Raw genomic sequence first — 17,794 nt, forward strand, 5'->3', positions numbered from 1 at the left:
TGCAGCTGAGCACCAGTTGGTTTACAGCTTTCTGTGCCATTCTCACTTCTGGGTGGGGGGTTGAGTGCATTGAACCCCACAGCTGGTAAAACCAGCCCAGTGCGAGTTTATTTGCATCTGAAAAGCCCCAGTTCCAAAGGTGCTGTGACTTGGCTTGCACTTGCATGTGGAGGTTGCTAAGCGCAACCCCTTGTCTGCACACTTTTTGAGCGCTATTACTTGAAGTTGCGAGGGAAAAATTAGCAGACAGAGTGACTTAGCTTCTGCTGAAACCACTGGAAAAATTTCCACAGGCTTCTCTGAGCGATGTTGCAGAAGCAACAGGGAGAAACCTTTTTGCAGACGACGAGGGAGGTCTGTAGATTGAGAGACAAAAAGCGGCTTCTTGCTGGGGTCCAAGAGATGTTCCTGGTTTCCCCTGCAATCTTACCTGCCCTGCCAAAACACAAAAGGCCACAACTGAGCACATCTTCTGCGCAAATACTTCAAGGTAGCACCATCTGAGCTATTTCACATCCCCTCCCCTTGCTCCAAACTGATATATGTGGCTCACTACATTTAAAATGAAAAGTCCTCAGACAATTCTAATCATATTGTCAGTCAGACAGTCATCTTCTGAAAGGGGATCCTTCACCTTTAAGAATGCATGTACAATAGTGATATGTAAGCAGCTCAAAGACTCAATACCCCTTTTTTCTGCAAAGCAAGGCTGGGTTAGGAAAAAATCAATATGTTAGAAGTAAAGGTCATACAAGGAAAAGTGACATGAAACAGTCTTCATGAAGGATATTGTTCCCTTAGTTCTGTTTGAAGTTTTCTTTACCCTTGTGCTAGCCTTAGAACAAATATATTTTGTCCTAGAATAGAAACATACCTTTATTCGCCTTTAAAAATCTGTATTTTAAATATTTGTCTATTAGGGCATGTTCACATTTTAGCTTGTTTTGTTTTTGTCCTGTGGGTGAAGTAATCCTTGGAGAAAAGTATATTGTGTGTATGCCATCCCAGTGCGTTTGCTGGTCAGGGTTCCTTTAGAAATGGAAGTATATAATGCACACAAATGTATTTGCCTATCTTTTTAACAGTTCTCAATTTACTTTTCAAGTGGGCCAGATGCACTACTATAGCTCTTAAAAAGGTCAGGAACATCTCCTTATTTCCCCACACTCTGTACTTATTGCTTGGGTGTAGTTTTAAAGTAGTCCATGAACCCTTTTCACTCTTGCAACACATTTACCCACAATTAACAATCAAACCATCCTTACTTCATTCAGGCTCCCATTCTCTCTCTGCCTCATTTTCCCTGCCTCTCTCTTGATCTGCCATTGTGCCGAAAGCTGTTTGTGCCATCGCAATCTGCCCTCCTTACCAGCCACACAAGGATGGGGAGGGGGGAGAGAAAAAGCACACAGCATTCAGGCACTGAATAGCAAATTGCTCTTGAGTGTCCTTGCTTCCCCCATCTCTCCCCCTTCCTTCAGAAGGACAAGGGGGCCCCTGAAAGCAACTATACATTTTGCTTAGTGCTCTTGAAAACAAGCGTTTCACACCTGAAGCCTTTCACGGCAGCCCAGAAGCACCCCTTCAAACCACTTAATTGCCAATTGCTTCTGAGCTCGTTGTGAAAGTCCATTATGTCAGCCAGCTCTATGGCGAGTGACAAAGTATGGGAAATGAAAGAGTCCTCCTTGCAGGGCCAATGCAGCCTTAAAAATCCCCAGTTCATTGGTTTGCTTGCTGTTAACAGACAGTTACTGGTCACAGTCAAAGGTACGCCAAAACCTCTATCTTGTGTTATTATTATTTTGTTACATGAAAGATGCTGTTTTCCTTTATGTTCTTTCACATGCGACTGTATACAAACTTATAAGCAAATTTCAAATGCGATTGGGGAAGATATCTTCACACAGACTTCATCTGTACTTGTGGACCTCAGATTGTATCAGTGCCACTATTGTTCTGCTTAGGTATGTTTTTTCATTAGGTGAAGTAATCAAAAAAAAAAAAAAAAAAGGTGATGTGATTGTCAAGGTTGAAGGTATTAAGGAAAAAACATACAGGTACCCGCTTACAGGAAGAAGAGGGATCACCTCGAAGAGGTGATTATTAAAACAAAAAGACAAAAACTGCAAATCATTTTAGCCTGAAACTCAGCTGTGAAGATTCATTTTGAAATTATCTATGCCTTCCTTGTGACTAAGCAACTAGGAAGAGTCGGTCTTTTAGCTGAGCCAAAAGTTTATGGATATAACTGTATACAGCAAGGCAGGTGTTGCAAACTTTTCACATATTCATATTAATATTGCATATTAGTAATTAATTTGGTTTATGATCTAGTTTGGCCTTTGTGGAACTAAGCAGAAAACTTCCCTCTGATTCTCAAAAGTTCTTGATTTTGGACTATCACTGCTGACTTTTGTATTCCTACCAGGGAGATATTCCAGTGAACTAGTTTACTTAATTATGAAAGAAATCCAAGTTAACGCTGGAGAATATTTGCAAAAACATTAAAGCTGGTTTATTCAAAAGATCATGTGCATAGTGTGAAACCTGATTCTAAAAACGTCTCTCTGACCTATGGTAGAATAGGAATAATGTCATATGACATTGTGTCAAATCAAGAATAACCAATGCAACTCATATTCAGACTATTAAATACAGCTGATTACTAAAGAGTTGCAGATCTGAAGAAATCATTTTAATATTTTTTGAATAACAAGTTCAAGAAAATTGCTCTTTGCATACAGACAATTCATGGGTCAAAAAAGGGGTAGCATTAATTGCGTTGACTGTTCATTATGAACTAATCACCCAGTTCTAATTAATACCTTTTAGTGGATTTTAAAGAAAAACATTACATAATCAGATGCAGTGTAAACTTAACTAAATACAGTACTCTTAAAGACAAGTAAATTATTAGAAATGGATTTTAGAGTATTATTAAAACATGTCTATAAATATGTACTTAGTTTAGGCTTACATTAGTGAAATACAATAAGACAGAATGATCTCAAAATTGTGAAACTATAAAATGTGTCCAGAGCCTTTTTAAAATTCAGACTATTACACTGCCCCCCAGCTTTCAATATACGTTTAAAAAGTCCAGTCACTCTGACTTTTTTATTTGGTTTACAGAGAATATTTTCAAGTGTGGTGTTCTGTCAGATGATTCAGACAATTTTATTAGCTACATTTCCAGATGTTTACAGACAAGCTGATTTTTGTTAATCAGAAAAGAACAGAAACAACACCCCTCGTCTCCCTTACTCATCTGAATATTGCACTACAAAGTCATTAAGTAAATTAAATAAATTAGGCTCTTATTAATGAAGTTTACTTTCATCAGGTATTCTGAATGGAGGCGGGGCTATTAGTATCAACAGAGTCTGCTAACCTACACCTGCTGAAATCCATGCTACATTGAGATGAAGGTGTGTGTCCTGTTTTGTCAGTGAGGGCTACACTTGTGTTGAAGAATCATCAAAAATGTCTCTTGAAAATGATTGACAGTTGAGTAATTTCTTTTACTTTTTCAACAAGCTGCATATCTCCTAGGCTGATTTCTGTATAAAACTTGGTAGCTGCTTTCTTCTGATGTGGTGGAGGACTCTGGGAAATTCTTGGCACAAGCATTCAAAGTCCCCTGTTCTGTGGCATGACAGAAGAAAATGTGTAAAATCATTTTTTTTAACAGGCTATGTTTTAGTTTCCTCTAGTATTTGCAAGGAAAATACTGAGTTTCATAAAGAAATCATTGAGAAACTTCTCCGGGACTTCTCTTACAAAAGCCCCTTCCATTCTCAATGTGCAAATCAGAGGAGGACATGTAATGTGATTTTTCTAAGCAGAGATGACTTTTCAGACAGCATTAGCTCCCTTTGCTGCAAGAACACACATTCTTCACTCCTTTTCATCATACTCTTTACAGCAATTAGACATTTTCCTGTATATTTCACACTGCTATGCATTTTTTTCTGACAGCTCATCAGCCTCTTTGACTCATGACCTGTAATGCCATCCTTGGTTTTTGAGATGTTTGTTTGTTTTTTTTCCCTCACCAGGAGATGTGAGCACATATTGTCATAGATGCATAAGACCTATCAGTCACTTTTTCAGAAGGTATCCAGTAATAGAGCAATACTGTTCCCTCTCCGCCCACTTGTGTGGTTTGTTTTTTTTTTTCTTACCAATTTCCCTCAACTCCCTCAAAATAGCAGGTGCTTCTCTTCATTCACCTCCACTTCATCCAGCCCATCTGTCTGATTCTTCTATGGGAAAGATTAATGGGACATAACTCACTTCATCTCATCGTTTTTAACAGATCAGGGCGGAGGGGTAGGTGGAAATTCTATCCAATTTTAGATATATGTTTCATGATGAAGACCTGATGATGATATCGCAGCAGTAAATTTGGGATCTTTCATAGTGTTGGTCTGTTTCCAGAGCATTTCACAGGCTTGTGTTTTGAATGTCACCATAAGTAAGTTGCTCTCTACTCATCATCTCAAAAGCCATCACTACTGTAGCAATTAGATGATGTAAGTGTAGTTATGATAATATTGCTTTAGCTTCATGAGACTAAGTACACATTGATCCCTTACTTGGCCTGTGTTCCTGTGCAAGAGTGTTTGTGGGGGTTATAGGGGCTGTTTGCTTTAAAACATATTTTCAAATAGTTTGCTAAAAACCCTTTTTCCCCCTTCTGGTACACCTCTGTCTTCTCCCTTTTTATAAACCCCACGATGTAAGTTGGGTTTTTTTAGTACCAAATGTCTAACATTTTTTGTTCTATTTTATGACTTTGAGTACTACTTTGCTGTGACTGTGGTCCTTTTTAAACAGAGGGAAGTACATGAGTAGGAAGATGCTTCTGTGTATGCAATAATATGAAATGCCCTGACATCTGTTACTTCCCAGATCCATACTCAGCCTCTCTTACATGTCTAGTTCTAGTATTATACAGAAGACTGTTATTTTCTGTCTTAGTCTAGTAGAGACTCAGCAATGTAAGAACTAGCACATCTCGTCTCAAGGAGCAGAATAGTTGATTTCTAGCTTTTGTGTATGTTTGCAGCATACACACAGATCAGACCCGTGTCAAATGGTTCATTCTGAAGGTGACATTTTGTCTTTTCTTGATATATCTGTGTCTACTTCTATAGCTGGAAGCTTCGCTTGTAAATGTGAATCTGAAGAGCTTAGGTTTGTCTAGAAAAATGAGTATGGCTATGTGTAAACATAATGCATTTGCAAGTGCAGAGTGAGTACAAGCACCCACTTTTGAAGCTGTAATGACCATACATGCATCTTGAAGACGTTGCTATTAATATTTGGCCACCCCATTGTAGAACTGAGCCCTAAAAATAGCATTCTGCATGAGAGTTTTACGGCCATGAAGTCTAACTTTCTATTCTGTACTTGCACTGGTTTTATGTACAAAGATGAAAATGGGGGGTGTGTGTGTACACACACACACACACACACACATACACAACCTTTTGAAATCCTCTTTGCTCTTTCAGAGTATTGCCCAGAGTGTAAATCAATGCAAAATTTGGCTTTAATACTTGAAGTCTGATCACATCCATGAGGCTTGTCATTTTTGTGCCATGTTGTAAAAGAAAGCTGCCCTACAAGAGCATTATACAATCTAACCAAAGAGAATCCCTTAGGTAGTTCAATATCTGCACAGGGACAGATGGATTGGTTATAGACTGTGATGCCAAACCAGTGTCTTCAATATTTTTTGATTTAATGTAACAAGCACTCCTAAGATGAAGGGAATAAGCAGCTACCTGAAGGCTGCCTTTCCTCTAAGACTGTTCTGCATTGTTGCACTAAGGGTAAGAGCTTTTCTGCCGTATCCCTGATTCCGAAGCCACATCTGTTGTATTTCCTCTGAGATATTCCAGTGTTATCCTGGGACAGAAAAGTACAATACTAAGAATATGTTTGTCTTTAGGCTGACAATGAAGCCATAGCAGTATGCTGATTTTTTGTGTCATATGATGCTGTATGATAATAAAGGTTTTAGACTTTTCCTAGAAAAACTTTAGTATACAGATTTACTGTTTGTGGCACCTCCTTGCTTTGAATCTTCATAAACAGTGACTTTGTCATGTATTAAAATATTCAACGTTTTTGGATCCTCTGCTTGTAAAAAGTAAACAATGGGGAATAAAGCACTCTTGCAAAGAAGTGGGTGTTAGAAAAACAGGATTCACTTTACTAAGAGGCAACACTGGTGATGACAAAGTGCTATATCTGTCTTTGCAACTCTTAAATACTCTTCTACTTGAGTTGGCTCTCGAAGCGAAGCACATGCTGCATTCAGTGTGTACAGTGCATTGTGTACGTTGATTTTTGTTAGAAAAGAAAATGGGCACCAAAGCTTGACAGTAAACATGAAACTTTGAAATTCCATCAGTTCCTTCTTGTTGCTTCTATGTGCAATAGAGGGTGGTACTTACTTGAACCTGGATGGAGAATTTTGCATTACTTAAAATTTGTGACTTAAAAACATAGAGGAAAAATAAACATTTAGGATATTGAAGTTTTATTGGTTGATTTACTGCAGTTGATATCAAGCCATACCATGGCCATAATTTACTTGTGTTATAAGTAAAATCCTGAAAGTCTTAAGTGTTAATTTTCATATATATCATTTATTACCAAAAATACTCCTCCAGTTTTTGTGTGAAAGTCCCTGATTGGAATTTTTGCTCTAGAATACTCTCTAGCATCAGGTGACTTTTAATTATGAGCACAGGACTTTAGAAACTATAATTTAACAAAACAAATCCTCCAGAGATTCAGTGACGCACCAAAATAAACACAGCAAATTCTGTGCTTATTCTGTTGGGTAATGAGTACTGAGTTTAATGTAAAAGTGAACAAATACACAATATACATTCAAGTTCTGTGTAAATGGTAGTGCCAATGCAAACGTACTGTTTTAAAGGAATCATTGGCAAAATCTTGGCAAGTACTTTAAGCTAAGTTTGAAGTTCAGCGTACCAGAATATCATGCGCGTTCATAGTAGGGTCAGCTCTAGATGAACGTAAACGAAGTGTTTAGCTATTCGTTAACTGATGGTAGAAGATACCAACAACTGCAAGTGCTCCAAGTAGTCCAAGACTGTCTATTTCTGTAGAAGTTTGTTGAAAAGTTCCTACCAGTCTGTTGAAATACAAGTTTGAAAGATGCAGTGACTATTATAAAAGGCCAGAGGATGTTTGTGAGGAGAAGGTTCTTATGCGACCCCATTGCTTTTCATACTGGAAATCTACAGCATAGAGATATTAATATAGAAAACATCCTGAATTTTGGCTGAAATATTTGTTTGTTTGCTCTAATTCTCCAGTTTCATCTTTAAAACTTGGATTTCACCTACTAAAATTTATAAAAATGAACATGAAAAAAATCTTCATGCAGAAGTATGCTGGCCGTTATTAGACTTCAGCTTAAACTAGGCTGGAAATTTTGCTCCATTTTTGCATGTAATAGATACTGGGTTCTCTTACAAACTTGGTCATTTTTTCCATTTGTTTTTTCAGGCAGCAAACTACAGCTGTCTAATTTAAACTCAGACTGTTGTCTTATGCGGATGTTAGGAAATAAGAGTCTTTCCCTATAGAAGGAAGAGTGAAACTCAATGAATCCTAAATCACTACCTTGTTGGCAAATAAAATGTTTGGAAGAACTATAAGGAGTAGAAGAATAAGAACTAAAATTGTGTAAAGCCATTTAAAGCAGAGGGAAGTGTGTCAAGGAAGGAATGGAGGATGTGTTCCTTGGAATATTTGTTTCCAGCATGAAATTCCTGGTGAAGAGTACACAGAATTTATCGTTTTCTTCATTCTCCATCAATCCATTTTTCTTTCTTTTGCCTTTTTTTTTTTCTTTCTCTTCTCTCCTTCTTCTTAATGTGAGCTGCACTGCTGCTATCTGTGTTGTTCAGCCTTTCTGACCTACGCAGCAGCCCAGGCGGGGTGGTATCAGCTCTTAATGTTCTGCAGGGGAAAATTTAATCAGAAAAATAATCGTCTTCCTTGCAGTGGAGAGGGAAAAAAAAAAGGGGGTGGGGGGGTGGAACTCGGCATGCATGACAGAACATGCATGGACCACCAGAAAAGCGTGGTGAGGTTGGAAGGTGGTAGAGCTCTTTTTTTTTTTTAGAGCAATCTGATCAGAAGGCAAACATCTAAAAGGAAAAAGAATCCGAAAAGAGTGCTGAAGTGCCAGAATGCACCAGCTAATAACTTTAAATAGTTCATTGAGTCTTCCGGAATTTTTTTTGTTCTTCTTCAGGAATAATCTGCTTACATCGTTAAGACCTCAGCTAAGCTCAGTAACACAAATTACCAGATGTTGTATCCCCTAGTTTTTTCCATCAAAAGACCAACCACCAAGCTTGTTGAAAGAGAGAGGTCATTGTCCTTCCCTGGCAATAAAACTATTTTTGCAACTCCTAACAAATGAAATGAGAATACCTTTCAGCTCTAGAGGGGATCCTATCTCCCACTTCTTCCAAGTTTCCCTGTTTGGCTTTGTTATTTTCTAATAATGCACTCATGTGTAAGCTAATAATGTGAACACAGGGAAAATGAAGAGTTTAAAAAAAAAAAAAAAAGGCAGAATGAATTAGGGCAATTGAGGTCGCTCTCTTTCATTTTTGCTGGAAGGATTTTAGCCCTAGTTTTTACCTTATCACTTATTACACAATTTATGATAAAATGAGATGTGATTCCATTCTTATTGTTGTGCTATAGCCTATTGAGCATGCATATATAGAATTCATTTCAAATTTAAACACTATCTTAATTATAAATTGAATAAAATGGACAACCTATCAGATTCCCTAAATTGCATTCTAACAAATAATTTCATTTTCCATTACTTTTCCACCAATGATATCCTGACCATAACAATGTTGCGTATACACCCTGTTCCTTTACTTTAATTGTGCCAGAGATTTTGCTGTATGACAACTGTTTCTCTGTGGGCATGTGTGTTGCTTGCCATTTGTTCCATAAACTGTTTTTTAGATTTTTAGTAAGGCTATATAAAACCCTAGAAAATATGAGTATAAATTTTAGTTTGCTTTGTCTTTTAAGTCTTATTCTACCACAGGCTTTACAATTCACACCTTGTAGCTTTAAATGCCCAACTTGGTTTGAACTGGGTTATTCAGTTTTAAAATAAATGTACAACTCAGGTTCCGCAAGGATTTTTAACTTAGGCAGGATCTGAGGTGAGAATGTGGTCCATAATCTTAACCAGCATTTGAAAGATAGTGGCAAAACAGATCTAACAAAATAACTGACATCTCTTCATCACTCTGCATTTTCTAAAGTAATTTGGAATTAAATAATATTTTCTATAGTGAATCAGCCTGGTAATTTTTTTAAAGGCATTATAAGATTTAGTAATGTTTTCTACTAATTTTTTAGAAGTGTTTTAAGAATTAGGGTATGGAAAAATTACGATAAGGAGTCAATACACCAAAACCAATACTGGCAGGGAAACAGATAGGAATGTGTATTGGCTGCCTTATAAGAGCTGTGACTTTTTAATTCTATGTATAAACCTCTGTTCAGATTCTAATTCAACTTTACTGTTTACTTCTATGGTTATATCTCAAAAATTACACTGACAAAATGTATAAAAGATTTGACTTATTTTTTCATTATATTCTTTATACTTTCTAAATAAACTTCTGTGTATTTTAAGATTTCCAATGTATTTTAGCCAAATGCAGACTGTTTGTTACACCTGGCAAAAGATTGATTGTATTTAAAAATAGCCAAACATCTGCTTTTTTTAGCATGCAGTTTATAATATATTTAGATTTTAGTTATGTTTTGTTTGGTTTCACCACACCCTGATTTCTTAAAGGACTTCTGAAAAACTGTATACTTTCCATAAATTATTTTTATAGATTATTGTGATTTAAATACTAAATTCAAAGAGTTAAGCGACATTGATTTGTTACGTTTTTTGAGTTTAAATAAAGTGAAACCATTTGAGCAAACATTGAGACTTTCATCAGAAGAAACAAAATAAACACATTCGAATGTTGCTAATTTAGCATTTTTCTCATATCATAAAGATTGTATTTAAATTCCACTTCCCTTTAACTTTCTTTTAAAAGTATATTTTATTTTTATTAGAATTCTCTCAGCTTTTTCATAGCACAAATTGCTTACAGATCCACGTAGCATTAAACTGGCAAAAATAAATAAATAAAATACTTGTTGCATCTCAAAGGATTTTTCCTCTCTTCTGAAGTTTGCAAATAGGGCATAAAATCTAAATTCTAGGAACAAGTTGAAGTATCCCAGCAATGCAGCAGCAAAGATACCTCTGAGCTGTAGACACAACACTGTTCCCCTTTATTTTGTACTTTAAGAGTTTTATCCAACACAAAACCTCCAGTTTTTAGCCATTTCCCCCAGTTGAAATGATTTGCTATCACCCCAACTCGATCTGTTATCTCCCAAATAGTTTCAACTGTGTTAATGTCTGCGTGTACTTTTTTTTTTCCCTTTCTCTTATCAGCCTCTCGGCAGCATTTGTGATTCATAGCAGTCATCAAAGTGATAATAAACTCATTCACAATACTAACAAACATGGGGCTCCCAGTTATTTACGAGGCAAATTCGCTGCAATGCCGGGCAGCCGAACAGGGGAGAATCAAGATGGTGTTGATTGATAAATTGACAGGTTAATTTACAAGTGGATAATAGGAGTTAGACCCAGAGGGAGCGGCTGCCGGGCCCCGCTCCCGCTTGGTTGCAGTGCCATCTGTCTTGTGCCTGGGAAGCTGCAGGTCCCCCGCACACCCACCCCCGCTCCGAAATTCCACACAAAAGACCCCTATTTACGGCTATTTAAATTGCTTTGCTGGCTCAACACGGTACAGTGGACAGGCTCCCCCTTCCATCCATCCCCCTGCCAACCGAGTGGTATATACCTACAGAAATGCCGACAGTCTCTCATTACTTAAAATGTGAAGTGTTTCTAAGATCCTGGAGTACTTTTGCTTTGCTTTTAATTGAGGGGAGAAGGTAAATATTCTTGTAGGTTAGAGTAGGATATACTATATATATAGCAGGATATACAGTTCTGCGCCGTTTCTATTGCTTAAAAAGTGATGGCATTATTTTTTATTTAATATCCACCTACAATATATTTTTAAAGCAATAAAACTTATTTTAAGATTAACTTATTTTTCTTTCCGCAAATATATACGTTTCACTGTTCCCTGTCTGGCTGACAGGAGCCTAGCTTTGTAGCCAAGTATTTCTTGTATACAGTTGGGAATGTTGAATAACTTCTGTGAGTCGTCTCATTTTTGTAATCCCTAGGAGCCATTTTTATGGCAATCAATCACTGTTTTTATGTCATTAAGCATTTAACTAAACTGGTTGTTGGCTTCCCCACAATGACCTGAAATTTCATGGAATTCAAGATCAAGGAGCAGTTGCCATTTTGCGTCTTTGAAGTTAATATGTTCCAGTCTTGCATTTTAGCATTAAGAAAGTTTTATTAGGAAAATAAAAGGAGTGGTCAGAAATACAGTTTTCCTTTTACAGTAAGTGTTAAACACTGGAAAAAAGTTTGGCTTTTTTTTTTAAATACCTAATATACTTAAGCTGCAGTTGCCAAAACTACATCGGCTGCCCTGTGGCCTCAGCACAGGCTGAGCTGAACTGGATCTCAAAAACCAGGTGATAGTGTGTGCTGATGTCTCCTATCGTTATCCTCTATAAGCAAGCATGGCTTATGCTCATCGCGTACAAACTTTGGGGAACATGAGTTCTGCAATAGCCGGTGAGACTGTGAGTCCTGGGCTTTCATTCTGCAGCTTGAGATCTGAATGGGCAAAAAGCACAGGGCTTGAATATCTGCCGGTTTTGTTTTCTCAGACCTCTCAGATCTGGGTTTGTCTTCTCAGTTGTTCCTGGAGTGCCAGTGGAGAGGAGTAGGTGCTGGTGGGCTTGCATAGAATGTAGATCGTTGCAGCTTGTCTGTGAACAGTAGTGATTCGTAATGCTTTAAATGAAGTTGTGGAGGCATTCAGGGGCAAATCCTTTCCTCCACGCCTGGCCCAAATGTTGAGCTTGATGTGGGGAAACTCTGCAGGGAGCAGGGGAAGGAATAAACTTTCCCTTGCGCGGGCCAGGGACCAGCTTGGCTATAGTCTCCAAGCTGCAGGCACCTCCTCTGTGGTTCTGCCTGTCTGTCAAAGGGTAAATCGCTGGTGGATCTGCATAGTAACAGAGACCTCGGCTCTGTTGTCACTTGCTCTAACCCCCTGGCAGCAAGGAGGACCCCCTACAAACCAGCAGAGAAAAAACATCGTCTTGATATTGTGCTAAGATTCTTCAATGAGACAGGGTTGTTTCCTGATGCTTTACTGATCAGTAAAATGTTCTCTCAGTTGTATGAAGCGGGTCAAACCATTCAGGGACTGCATCTGTAGCAAAATCAACACTTTAATTTTCTTAAAAAAAACCAAACCAAACCAAAAACCACCAAAAAAACCCCAAACAAACCAAACCTTCCAAAAACCAACACAACACCACCAAACCAGAATCTAGAGAGTATTTCCTATTAAAAAACTGTCACCCAAACTTTTAAGAAGATAGTAAGGACACAGTAAAGTTGGGCTGTTACAGAAAGAAACTTTAAAATAATGATCTTTCATTCTTTACCGGCGAGTTAGGAAGACATTACTGGTACTTATAGCAAACAAAGTCTAGGCTGGATTTAGCAGTTTATCTGTCTCATCCTGCCCACCATTGCATCTGAGAAGTTTCTCTTAAGTAACTTGGTCTGTTTTTTGTGTGCAGTAATATTTGGTGGAGGAAATTAAGTTTGTTGGACAGAGTCATTTAGTTAAAACCAGAACTAGAAACAGTGCATGGAAAGATAGATGCTGATTTACTTTAAACAAACAAAAAAAGGTGTAACAATAGAGCCAAGATAATCTTGAAGTGTGATCACTGGAAAGAAGAGCAAAATTTTAAAGTGGCAGGTGAGATGAGAGTTGTGCAAGTTGCTGTGAACTGCCCCGATTCACCATTTTACCTGATGGGCTTTGGGTTTCCAGCAGGGATTTAGCACCTTCACCTGTTTTGTACTTATTTGGGTCTATTTGTTTTGTGGTAGTTGTCTATTGCTGTATTGAACCGATTTATGGTCAGTTGTTTGGTTTGTTTTTTTCCTCATGTCTTTGGTTTCTTTTGAGCTATCTAGACAGTGACAAGTATGTAGGGTCATAGATTATAATAGTAATTAATATTATTAAAAAGTCTTCTTGCAAACATTGAGAAACAATATCAATGTAATAAGAGGCTTGCTTGATCCTGCTTTTTATAATATAATGTGATAACTGTGAATGTTTAAAAAAAAAAAGTGTGTGTATATATATATCACACAAGCATGTTAATGTTCCCAATTCTCACATGAGTTCAGGTTGTTTTTTTTTAAGTTCTATGGCTTAGGGCTACAAATAACATGACATGAAAAAGGTGCAGATGCATTTAAATCCCTCTTTCTTGGACACGCACGTAACCATAGCCAAAGACAGGTGAATTACAAGTAGAGAATGTTTAAACTCATTGATTTTCATTATTACTTCCTTCTCATTCCACATGTCACATCAAAGCGTGGTGGTATTCTGTTTGGAAGGGAGATCAATGCAAGGAGATAGGACTGATCCTTGCTATTCAAGGGGAGTTTCCAAATTCAGTGGGTGACATAGGATAAAAGTGACCCTGGATTTGCTGTGACTGTTTTCTTAAGTTTATACAGACAGACTGCACAAAAAGACAAAAAGAAAAAAAAAAAGCATAGATTCTGGCTTCGTACCTATTCTCTTAATTGAAGCTTATTTAAAAACTTAGATATTCTTTTCAACTGTAATCCTTAAAGATTGTATTGACTTCTCTTTATTATTCAGAATCATTTCAAGTAAAAGTGCACATCTCTTCTCAGTAAACATATTTCATGGATCAATCCATGCAAATAATGCTTTCTTCAATTGTGCACTTCCTAAAATAACATGATGACATCAAATCATCCTGTCTTGAAGAGTTTGTAATAATAAATAATAATCAATGTTGCAGACTGAAGGATGCATCAATTATATTTATTTTATCCACAGTTCAGACTCTCTAGGTTGTATATTTTTTCCCTAATAATTTTGCACATTTTATTGTAAAGTGTACTTCAGTCTAATTGGCAATGTGGCTCCTGGCTGCTGATTGAGACAAAATTGCACTTTGCCTGAAACAAAAATCGAGTTCTATTATGTGAAATCTAAAATATTGCCATAGTCTTGCAGAATTGTTTTAGAAAGTGGTTTATGAGGGACAAAGGAGAACTGAAGAACAGGGAGTGTAAAGAAATAGAACCTGATGAAAGAATTGGAAAATGTTGCTTGAAATCTCATTCAAATTGCAAGGGAAGTAAATTTGGGAGATTATCAACATTATTTAAAAAAAAAAATTCTTAGTTTTGAGATTATGAAAGTATTTTAAATTAAACAGGTTTTGGAAATAATCCACAGACTATTTTAGTGACTAGAACATTATTTTAACCTTTAGTCTGAGATTGTGAGACAGAGATTGAAAATTTTAGGCTATTTAGGATCAGTATATTCTCAATAAACAGAATGAGTGTTTTATGAGGTTATTGGTTCTTTTCTGAGTTGAAGTACGTAGTGAAAATGGCATTACAGAAAAGAGGGCTGCAGATTTAATAGATATGTCCTCAGCTATAAAGATTTCTGGGGACATTTTGAGGGGAGAAAAGATCACAGATGTCATCAGAACTGAACAAAAGAAATTCCTTTTCAGAGAGTGTAAAATTCCCCTGCAGTCTATGTCCTATTTTGAGCCTTTAAGAAGTAGTATTTGAGCCCATGGGGAGAGACTGCTCGCTAACTTGTAATTTCAAATGATTTGAAATGTGGCACCTGCTGGCCTCCTGTGTGGGATCACTTAGGAGAAACAGCAACTATCTGTAAGACCAGGTTGTCTAGCTGGTTATCTTGAGCTAAAATCCCTTTTCACATTTGTCTTACATACGTAGCATAGGTAGGGGGTTATTTTAGTATTGGCTGCTGATATGTAGATGTAGTTTTGGTAAATATGTTCTTTACTTTAGGGAAGTCAAAGTTCCTCTAGTACCTTATTCAACTATAGCAAATGTTAGAAATAAGTACCATATCATAATTTTATCTGCTTAGCTCTGTGGAACTGTGAGCTAAGGTAAGAAAGATGCAAAACAAGTTATCAAATCAGACAAAGGGACCTAATTAAAACATGATTGCTGAGGTCTACAAAAATACAATTAAGTCATAAGCTAAAAATGAGGTGGCAAAGTTAATGTATTTGCCATTTATCTCTTGAGATCTCAGTTCAAAGACTCACTTTCAAATCCTACAGGATCATCTCTTTTAGATCCTACAGCAGTCCAATAGATTTAAAATCAGATTGGACTCATCCAAAGGTATAATGCATGAAGGTAACAAAGCCACTCTGAAAATAAAACCAGCGCACCGGCTGTCATTGCTTCACATCTTCCTAGGATGCAGCATTCAGTATTGCCTCATGTAGACAGAGTAGAAATGAAACACGGAAATCCACGTGCAAATCACACTTCAAGTTATTTAGATGCAATTCTGGTGTTAGAGCAAAAATGTCTTATCTCTGTGTAAGAAAATTCAGTTTTCTTGATTCCTGCCCCAGTTTAAGTAGCTAGAAGAATTTATATTGTAGTTGATGTAATTATACTGGTTATCTTTGCTGTAGACCAGATACATTATCTTATTTTCTCAGTATCTTCAAGACTATTCATGCATTTCTTTGTTTTTTTTTTTAAATTTATTTATTGCTGAATTGCAGGTCAAGAAGATAGGGTTGTAGTCATAGGATGAAAGGGGTGGGACTTAAGTATCTGAGTTAAAAATTCAGATCTGCCACCCACTTCCTATATGACAAGATGTGTCACCTTCCTATTCTGTAAGTTCCCAGCAGATAAAAATAAAGATGTGTTATCTGGATGTTCTGAGTTGGGGACAAAAGCATCTTATTCTGAGTTCAGTTAGACAGTATTCAGCAAGATAGTGTTCTTACATCATTTGGCACGTTTCTGCAGTTAGGCTGTAGTTATTTTAGGCGTATGGCTTGGTCTGCAAAGACACGAGATGATACTTGTTGCCTACTAAATCGCTGTGTTCAACAGCTCACAAACTTGTGGTGGTGGGTGCACAGTGCAGCACCTCCCATGGAGGGCTGGGTGTTTGGCAATTAATGTATATTACTTTTTTTGTGATTTATGTCCTGGTGGGAAACTGGGCAGAATGTAAGTCAAGGTAGAAAATATTTCTTTCAAGCAAAGGTGACCCCATTCCCCTCATCAAAGATCAGTCCTATTCCAGTTCTTTTCTTCTATTCTTCCTATTAGTTTTTGACAGTCTGTGTAGGAGATATTTCTTGTCAAGATGAAAGTCATGTCTCTATCACTTGCAGGGCTCTGTTAGTTCCTTTCAAGGAGTTAAGTGCACTGGCAGTTAGTAGGAATGACGAATCCCACTCATTCTTGCAGCTGCTTGTAAAAACTTATTCTTCTTGTTTTGTGGAACAAAATTGGACAGTTTTAGTTACCTTCCACGATTTGTTCGCACTGTGGCTAGGTACAATATTTGAAGCAATATATAATGAATGTGTGAAACTGAAAAAGTAAACCACAGGTATCTCACTATACCTGAGCCTTCTTACCATAGCAGAATTGGTTGTAGATCAAAAAAACATATGTATGCGAGACCTCATGTGGGTCAGAGGTGTGAGAACCCCAGGCTGTGTTCCTGTGTCCTACTTTCCCGCCCTTCCAGCTCATGTTTCAATGGAAAGTAAGATTTGCATTCTTGGCTGAGGTCTGCCCAGCACCATACAGCCCTGCAGCTCTGGTAGGGAATTCATTTCCTTCCCCTGTAGAACCTCCGTTCTTACAAATTCAAACCTAAAAAGGGAAATTTACCTCATGAGTGACCTCATACTTTTCCTCCTGTTGCCTAGAGGAGAGCAAGATCAGTGAGCAATGCCTGATGACACACACCGTACTCCTGTTCCTGCTGCCCTTGCACCCTGGCCGTTACAGATTGTAAAGCTACATGTCCATAATCAGTGATAAAAATAAATCCTGTACTGGGAGGTGAGTGCTCTGCTTCTGTTGCATTAAGATAGCCCACTTTGAAATGTTGAACAAGCAGGGGAAAGTGCATCAAGCATCTGTAGAGGTGGCTGAAGTTGGGAGATTGATATTTCAGCTAGGCTATTGTCTTCAAACTCCAGTGGATATTTGTTATTCCTGCGATTTTCTATGCATATTGTGCATAAAATAGATAAAACCAAAACACCATGTTATTACAGCTAGAGAGAAAAGCTGTACGTTAAGCAAGAAAAAGCATTGAACTACTGGAGGAAGGGCAAGAGGCGAAAGCAAAGGTATGTTCTGTTGTTTCTTTTGAGGAGAGGTGAAGGCAAAGGGGAGATTTAGCAGCTGTTCCTTGTGGCAGAAAATCATCCCTGATTGTTTGTAGAACAGAGGCATATGAGTGTCAAACAGATATCCTAGATCCACAAAGATACAGCCTGACCTGCATGCCTGCTGGATGCGCATGTCATGACTGTAATTTTGTCATGGTAAAAATGTCAAAAGTCATGAAAACCTAGTAAAAATGAGAGAGAGAAAAGTCACTGTCAAGTTTTGAAGTAATCA

This window comes from Nesoenas mayeri (assembly GCF_963082525.1).
Source record: "Nesoenas mayeri genome assembly, chromosome: 11".
Classification (NCBI taxonomy): domain Eukaryota; kingdom Metazoa; phylum Chordata; class Aves; order Columbiformes; family Columbidae; genus Nesoenas; species Nesoenas mayeri.